The 9,364-nt window shown below is 37.0% G+C and overlaps 1 pseudogene; it reads right to left on the reverse strand.

The window, feature by feature from the left end:
• Window positions 1–1,932: 1,932 nt before the first annotated feature.
• On the reverse strand, window positions 1,933–5,829 carry LOC107700828 (adhesion G protein-coupled receptor E3-like; annotated as a pseudogene).
• Between the last annotated feature and the right edge of the window lie 3,535 nt (window positions 5,830–9,364).

Below are 9,364 nucleotides of genomic sequence, written 5' to 3' on the forward strand. Positions count from 1 at the left end.
AAAAGTAATCTGATTACGTAACTTGCTTTACTTATAATGCATTACCCCCAACACTGATGCTTAATTTACAACTACTTGTGTGCCACCAACCCCTCTGCCAATTGCATTCAGCTGAAACCTGCACTCCCTTTCACTCTCCCATCTTTCCTCTGTTGTGTCATCCTCTTTTTATGCTTTATGGCCTACTTTAACTTCTCAACAATATCTGTCCTCTCTCTTTCAGGCCAGTGTATGCTACTCCCTCTAACTCGGGGGTCTCCAACCCTGCTTCTGAAGAGCTACCGTCCTGCAGATTTCAGCTCCAACCCTACTAAAACGCACCTGAACTATCGAATCGAGGTGTTCAGGGTTACTTGATAAATACAGGCAGGTGTGTTGGAGCAGGGTTGGACCTGAAGTCTGCAGGATGGCAGCTCTCCAGGAGCAGGGTTGGAGATTTCTGCTCTAACCTCTGGGTATCCGATGTTCTTCATGAACACCAGACCAGACTCGGGGCACCAGAGAGAAAATGGTGCAAATCATAAGATCCATCTGACCCGAGTATGTATCAGTCTCTGCTTTATCATTTTTGGTCAAAGTCCATACTGGCAAATATTTCCACAACAAGATCAACAGCACTTCAGACATATGAAAACTCTTTCAATCATAACATCCTTTGTCCCTCTCCATCACCTCTTTAACATCTGATGATTTTGCTAAATTCTTCACAGAAAAAACTAAAACCATTAGCTGTCAGTTCTGAGCTCCACACACAGAGGAACTCACACTCTCAGCTAACAAACTCCTCTCCACTTTCTCTGCCCTCGCTGATGCAGAAGTATCTAAACACTTCAGTCATCCTACAAGTCATTCTACCAGCACTCAACCACACAAACAACGTCTTGTCAAAGCTCTTGGTATTTCTATGCTGGACTGCCATCATGTGCAATCAAGCCTCTACATATGATCAGAACACAGTAGAACGACTGGCCTTCAACAAGTCCGAGAGAGCCCACATCACACCTCTCTTTATCAATGGCTACCTTGTAATCAGATTCTCTGATTATTTAACAGATATATCTGAGAAAACCAAGAAGAATATACAGTTAAGACTTTTGAATGTGACATTTTAAATACAAATATGTTGAAGAAGATGGCAGGATTCATTAAAAAAAAAAATAGAACATTCCTCTCAAATTAGAGTCAGTCTATTATATAGAGCTTTTCTGGGCTTTTGTGGAATGTGGAAAAAACATTCACATATGCACTTATTATATGGCATTGTTTGTTAAGGCATAACTTCATAACAAAAAAAATGCATTAAAATAATGAAAACCTGAGCAAAAGCAAAAATCAATCATTATTCACGTTTTAATGCAAAAATACAAGCCATTTGTCAATACAGATTCACTTTGAATTTGAGACAGCAGCTGTTCATTTAGTTATTTTAATAGTTTAGTTTTAAAGGTAAACCCACTATAAAACCTGTTACACTCCAACCTGATAATATATTTTGACATGAATATTAAAAGTAACATAAAATGGGTCCTTACAGAAGAAACAGTTCTTGATTTCCTTTCTGGGAACTTTCTGAGCTCAACAAACAAAACAAAAAAAAATGTATTTATTATTTATTAATTATTTGACATATCTCAATATCTAACTGTATGTCGTGTTATTTCTCTTGACTATGCGCACATTAAATAGTTTTTAGGAGTTTTTTTGTTGTTGTTTTTTTTGCCAGCATTTCACTGAACATTTTGTCTGTAAAATCTGTAAAAAATGCTTTTCACCCACAACCAAGAAAATCTCATGCGTATAACAAAGATTAAATAAAACAGTTTAGAAGTTCTACATCAACAGTTTTTACAGCTGTGACATCAAAAGACTGGTAACATTATTTACCATTTACAGAAAGGAGCTGAAACTTCAGTTGCATTTTAATGGCACTTCAGCAGTACTTTTTACTTCCTGAACATGATGCTGTGGTCCTCAGTGTTGTTTGGCACAGCAAAGACATCTGAAGAACTTCCTGTACTGCTGCCTGACCTGAACAAGAACGAGACGAGAGGAGCTGAGTCACTTCATGAGATCAATTTAACCTCTGAAACTCAAGAACCAGAATGGAGTTTGTTTGGAATAAACAGGTAAGAAACAACTGTACTGCTACTGTCTCTGGGGGTTTAGTGGTTTATTTAAAGAATAGGGATGAAAACTAATCTGACCTCATTATTGAGGACACAGTAGATCAGGAAGATGAAGGTTCCCTGCTGGGAGTTCAAGATCAGGAAGAGGATCTCCAGCACCTTACTGCCATTAGTGAAGAATCCCAGAATCCAGGAGCAACCAAGAACCACAAACTGGCCCAGTGTTTTAAACATCATAATCCTGCAGAGAAACAGAGAAAGAAAGTTAATGTGTCTTCATGTGTTTTGATCATATTGTTTGTTACTTGGTTTGTTGCATCTGTGAAACCTCAGCATTCAGTTTTTTGAGAGTTGAGTTTAGTGTGATGACAATCTTGATGAAGAGAATCATGTTTAACTGCAGAAAAAGAAGAAATTATCAAATTATTTTTTCAGCTTCAACAGCCCATGTGAAAATTTTTTAGATTCAGAACTTACTGCTAGTATGACACAAACAGGACCCAGAAAACTCCAGATAAAACCTTTATCACGTTTAATCCAGCAACTGTTCAGAGGAAAACAATTAACCGAATTAATAAAATAATGCTATTTCAGATGCTGAGGAGCCGTCAAGAACCAGACCGACAGACACACACACCACAACCAGAGCAACCTCATATCCAATCACACACAGTGTCACACACCTCCCTCTTTTTGGAGCTGATCTGTGATAGGTTCTTGACACAGATGAAGAGCAGCACAGCTTCAATGAGCATCCACACAAAGCCGGAGAGAAAGAGGAAGTGCAGAAGGCCTGAGATCACGGCACAGAACACCTGGAGACCATGAGAGACGGTTATGATGATTCTCAGTGAGGCTGTGCTGAGCTGTAGGGGTCCTTCATCATTCTCACCTGCTGACGTAAATCATATGAAGCTCAGGAACCGCTGTGTGAGCAGGAACAGAAGGTGAGCCAGCAGAAGACTGATGCAGATGTTGATTCAAGCTACATTATTCACTCCAGGACTCCACTGACAAAGGACAAAGGTCAACAGGGCCAAACTGAAGAACACCAGCCCCACGATCACACACACCAAATTCAACAGCTCCAGCAGTGGGTCGCTCTGAGAAAACATGTCAGAGTTCATGAGTGCCAAATCTGTGCAGCTCTTCAGTGTTAACTAGATATGTTCTGTACCTCTGGTGGATGGCTGGTTTGCATGATGAGAGCGAATGTGGACAGATGATCACAGGAACACACAGTGTAGTTGCTGTTGGTCTCTAAAACAGAACAACCATCTACAATCCACTCGCTGATATTCCAGTACACACAGGACAGAGAACCACTGGGATAAACATCCTGGAAGAAGAAGAACAAAGATGCAGGAAATATTAGAACATTAAACATGTTCAGATGTTTCCAGATGTTCATCAGTTCTCAGGTTGGACAAACACATTTCAGTCTCTCACTCTGATGTGTTTTAGGGTGAAGTTGACCGGTTTGGTGAGTTTAGTGTTGGTGGTTTTGGGAAGAGTAGCTGAGATCACAGTGGACATCATGGTTTTAATCGTGTTGTTTGATGTGTTGAAGAAGTCTGGCTTCAGTAGATTCTCCATCGTGTTGTAGCTCATGAAAGCCACAGCAGCTGATCCTGTGTGACAGACCAACATGAGACAAAAGGTAGTGAAAGAAAATCACATCAGTTTACAGAGTAACTAATGTCATTCAGACAAAAATAAAACATTGGGCATTCACAACGGCAAACTGAAGTTCTCAAAAAGCAAATGTTTGTGTGTATTTTCATATGCACTCAAGACACATTCATGCTTCTCACACACCTGAAGGGCTACTGTTGGCAATTTCAAAACGGTTAATTTCCATATCAGCCTTTTCCGTACTGACTGAAGGAATTTTTTTTTTCAGATGCCTTTGGTCCAACTGCAAGAACTCTCACTTCTAAGAGAAACAAACAAAAATGGGACTTTTTTAATTCTCATTGCCACAGTTTTCCTGTAAATTGTGATATATATGTATTATATATTAATATATATGTTCCAAAATTTTAGGCAAGTCACATATTAGAAGGATTTTAGTCAAATAAAAATTAGGATTTTAGTTTATCAAAGAAAGTGTTTATTTGTTTTATACAGTCAAATATGCAATGCTGTTTTACATTTCATTACTTTATTCAATTTATGTACCTAAAAACTAATGTTAGACCTACCTAAAAAAAAACTGAAAATCACTGTTTATTTTATTTGTATACTCTGTTGTATTTATTTGTGCTGTTGCTTGTAGTTAGATAGATTATTCTTATTTTCTTTATTTTTATTTGACAGTATAGTTTTTGCCTAAACATAGCACATACCGAACCATACCAAAACCGTCACTCTAAAACCGTGATACAAACCGAACCGTGAGTAAGTTGAACCGTTCCATCCCTACTGTCTACATACGCACTCGCTCTGGATCTTTAAACAATGCCAAGTGCGCAGTCCTCAAAATCAGTTCCTACACAAATTAATTTTAGTAGAGCTTTCATTAGCCGGCTGTACATGCGCTGTTATTCAGAGAAACCTCGCAGCGTGAGCTAACACAGCTTTTCTTAGTCTTTCACTGTATATGATGAAATCATTTTAAGATGAAATATACATTTTATCATAATTATATATAATATACAGTTAGGTCCATATATATTTTGACACAGGCACAATTTTTATTATTTTTGCTGCTGACCAAAACATATTCAAGTTACAGTTATATAATGAAAATTGGAGGAAAGGTTAAGGAATTACAGCTCTTTAGCCCTTAAATGCATACCTCGGGTCTTTAGCGACCCGGGACATCATTCTCCTCATCATCATGGCCTCTCCCTCCTTCATTTTTTAAAGTTAGACATCAACTTTTTAGTATTCCTCAATCTATTCATTATAAATAATATAACAAGAAAAAAATAATAATATGTAAAATAATGCCTGATTTATGATTAATTTTTTTTGTAAAAAGTGTATAGGGTCGCTAGAGACCCGAGGTATGTAAATGTCTATATTTACATATCTGATGACTCAATACATGCAATGCATCTTTATTCCTCGAGGTGGCACTGTTTGATACACAATGATGACGTGATGTTTCACTCATAATTACCACAGGCATAAAACAAAAGAATATCATCAGCAAAAATTGAACTGGTTTGGTAAACTCATCTGCTCAAATCGAACCCTTCTAATTTTCAAAAGGTAATGAAATATGCTTTGTTTTATTCTTCTGTAACTGTTATTAAAATATCAAGAGAGTTTTTGCTATTGCAGCAGTTAGAGATCAATCCGTGCTGGATATATAGGTCTGGGTCGCTAAAGACCCGAATATGTAATAGTGATTGGCGAAACATTCATGCATTTAAGGGTTAATATGTACCCCCCCCTTTTTCAAAAGCTGTTTCATGGACAGATGTGGGTTATTCATTTGTTATTTCTACATCAATCAAGCAGGTAAAAGGTCTGTAGTTTATTCTAAGTGTGTCATTTGCATTTCAAAGCTGTTGCGGTGAACTCACATCATGCGGTCAAAGGATCTCTCCATGGAAGTGAAACAGACAGTTGTTAGGCTTCAAAAAACAAAACAAATCCATCAGAGAGATAGCAGGAACATTAGGAGTGGCCAAATCAACAGTTTGGTACATTCTGAGAAAAAAAAGGACCGCACTGGTGAGCTCAGAGACATAAAAAGACCTGGACGTCCACGGAGGACAACAGTGGTGGATGATCAGAGAATCCTCTCCATGGTAAAGAAAAACCTTTCACAAAATCCAGCCAAGAGAAGAACACTCTCCAGGAGGTAGACGTGTCATTGTTAAAGTCTGCAATCAAGAGAAGACTTCGCCAGAGCAAATACAGAGGGTTCAGCACAAGGTGCAAACAAGGCCAGATTAGACTTTGCCAAAAAAACATCTAAAAAAGCCAGACCACTTCTAGAAAAGCATTCTTTTGACGGATTAAATTAAGATCAATCTGTACCAGAATGACGGGAAGAAAACATTATGGAGAAGGCTTGGAACAGCTCATGATCCAAAGCAGTGGTTCCCAACCCTGGTCCTGGAGGCACCCCAACACTGCACATCTCCTTTCTCTGACACACCAATTTCAAGTCTTGGAGTCTCTACTAATGAGCTGATGACCTGAATCAGGTGTGTTTGATTAAGGAGACATGCAAAACGTGCAGTGTTGAGGTGCCTCCAGGACCAGGGTTGGGAGCCACTGATCCAAAGCACACAACATCATCTGTGAAACATGGTGGAGCAGTGTGATGGCATGGGCATGCATGGCTTCCAGTGGCACTGGGTTACTGGTGTTTATTGATGATGTGACAGAAGACAGAAGCAGCCGGATGAATTCTGAAGTGTATAGGGATATACTGTCTGCCCAGATTCAGTCAAATGCAGCAAAGTTGATTGGATGGCACTTCATAGTACAAGTGGACAATGACCCAAAACTGACAGCAAAAATAACCCAGGAGTTTTTGAAAGTAAAAGAGTGGAATATTCTGAAATGGCCAAGTCAATCTCCTAATTTCAACCCGATTTAGTATGCATTTCACTTAGAGCCCTGCACGGGCCTCAAATATAGGCTCTAGCCCGGCCCTTGTCTGACAGCTTATCAGAATTACTGGCCCGAGTCCGACCTGAGCCCATCTTTTTTTTCTTCCCTTCTCCCCAAAAAAAGCTTATACTACTGTTTCAGCTATTAAAATAGTTCAGTTTTGTAGGCTATATAATGGGAAAGAGATTATATTTTGTTTCGGGGTTTGTTTTTTTTTAGTTAATTTAGAAAAACATTTGGAGCATTTTTTTTATTTTTTTTTCGTTAAACGTATGTTTTTGTTTTTTAAAGTAACGACCAAGCGGCCAGCGGCAGACAGTGAGCTGATCATAGCCTATGTTTGACCAATTTAGCCTTCTCAAATCATCACGACTTGCCTAAAATAAAATCTATAGATATACAGTAAAACAGTTAAAGCATATCACAATGTTAATTTAAACATTTAACCTTGATAAATGTGCGCAGTTAGATGCATATCCAATTGTTTGTGCTGAGAGTGGAAGCTGAAGCACACTTTGCAGGACATGGAGGCGCTAGCGCGATCACTTGCATTGGAAAAAAATTTAAATACGCTGTCATTTTTGCTCGTAAATGTAAGAGTAGGCTAATACATCATTCAGAAATGTAAAGGGTCTACTTTTATGTTTTATAAAATAAAGAAAACAAACAGGATGCGCTTTCTGCCGTCTCGGTCTTGAACAGGAGCGCTTCACAAAAATGAACTGAAACTGAGCGAATAGATATACTTGCTTCACAGACTTGCTTTAAATTACTACTTTAAAATGAAATTATTCAAATCGAAAACAAAAGCTCTTTCATTCTACAATCGGTAAAGATGCATTTCTCTCTAAAGGTAAGTCCAATGAGGAGATGGCAAGTAAAGATCAACTTCATCTTTGCGACACTGACTCAGAAAACACTAGTTTATTAATAAATAATTCAAATATCTCCTTACATCACTACAGAGCCAAAATGATGAAAATTGTGTCAGTGTCCAAATATATATACTGTATATATACTGTATATAGCTTATACAGGCCTATAGATTATAAAGACCCGCCAGAGTGTGATTTTTGCGTACGTGTGCCTTCAGCTGTTCCTGTTTTTTCTTCAATTTAGAATAAATTTTAGTACGAAAGTTTTAGTGAATCATGATTTGTTTGTGAAAACATTCATATGCAGGTTTCATGCACAAATTTGTTCGTACGCATGCTTAGTGAATGAGACCCAATGCTCGATGAAAGATTTTTTAGGGAGCCAGAAATGGTGTTCTGCAGCATTCCGGCAAAATTGACTTTTGGACAATCACTTATGAAAGAAAAACATTTTAAAAAATGGAAAAGCAAAAACTTCTCGAGAAGAACTTATTTGACTGTGACTCACACAGTGTGACTGATCCCAGAACATGTCAAAAACACAAAAACAAACAGGGCCTTTTACCTGTATCGTCGAGACTAATGTTCAGCAAGTTGTGAGTTTCTGTTGGCGTCACCAGTGCAGACACCAGGCTCTCAAAGGCGTTCAGATAACTGTTTCCATTTGACACCAGTTTACTTTTATCTTCTTCTCTGACCAAATCTGAAACCTTTACCTGGGTGTCATCAACAATCTTCAAATAGTTTTCTGCAACCTAATCAAATACCAAAAGAGATACTTCTGTACAATACAAATTATTTCTATGGAAAAAGAGTAACATCAAATACATGGGTCACTCTCAAAATACAACAACAAACCTGCCCCTTGACTTTATAATCATGGAAGATTTCAAATAGTAAAGAAACTCCTTGTAAAAGGCATTTTTTTTGTAACATAAGCGTTTATAAAATATGAAATAGTTTACAGTTTACTCTATACTGTTTTTTTAATTACTTGAAAATATCATGTGCCTGAAAACCCCCTTATTTATTGATAATGATGATGATGATGATGATGATGATGGTTATTATTATTATTATTATTATTATTATTACCATTACAGGATTAACCATTAGTGCAAGGTCTAATAATTGTGGTAGACACAAATTATTACACTTATTATATACAATTATTACATTATACACAAAATAAGCAATAATATAATTTTTTTAGGAGGAATGACTTTAGGAAAAATGCCCCTCAGTTTTTTTATCACTGCTAACATTAATCTTAAAAACACATTAAAATCTTGTCTTTTGGTAAAAATGCAAAAAAATGCAGAAAAGTACTTGCAAGGTCAAAATTAAGGGTAAGAAGAGGCTGTTTAAATGTGCATATGGGGATTTTCCAACATGTTGAAAATGTAGCTTACATGTTGTTTTTTTTATGTAAATAGGTTAAGTATGGTTCATTTAAGTTGTGTCATCAGTGTTGCTGTTTGTGTAAAAGATTTTCATTTAAAAATGATGATTAGAGAATTACTACACACTGTAAAAAAAAAATATCTGTAGTTTTTAGAAAATCATTTTGGCAGCTGTGGTTGCCAAAATAATTTAGTAAAAAAAAAAATATATAAATACAGAAAAACTGTAAACACATTTACAGAACTGTAAAAACTGTAAACTTTACAGTCTAAAACTGTAATTTACAAACAAGAAAATCTGAATTGTAGTGAATCAGCTGATGGGGAAATATGAATCATTCATCATAACTAGTTATAATTAATTATAAATATTTAGATCCGC

The sequence above is a fragment of the Sinocyclocheilus anshuiensis genome, unplaced genomic scaffold (genome assembly GCF_001515605.1).
Source record: "Sinocyclocheilus anshuiensis isolate Anshui unplaced genomic scaffold, SAMN03320099.WGS_v1.1 scaffold1127, whole genome shotgun sequence".
Taxonomy (NCBI): Eukaryota; Metazoa; Chordata; class Actinopteri; order Cypriniformes; family Cyprinidae; genus Sinocyclocheilus; species Sinocyclocheilus anshuiensis.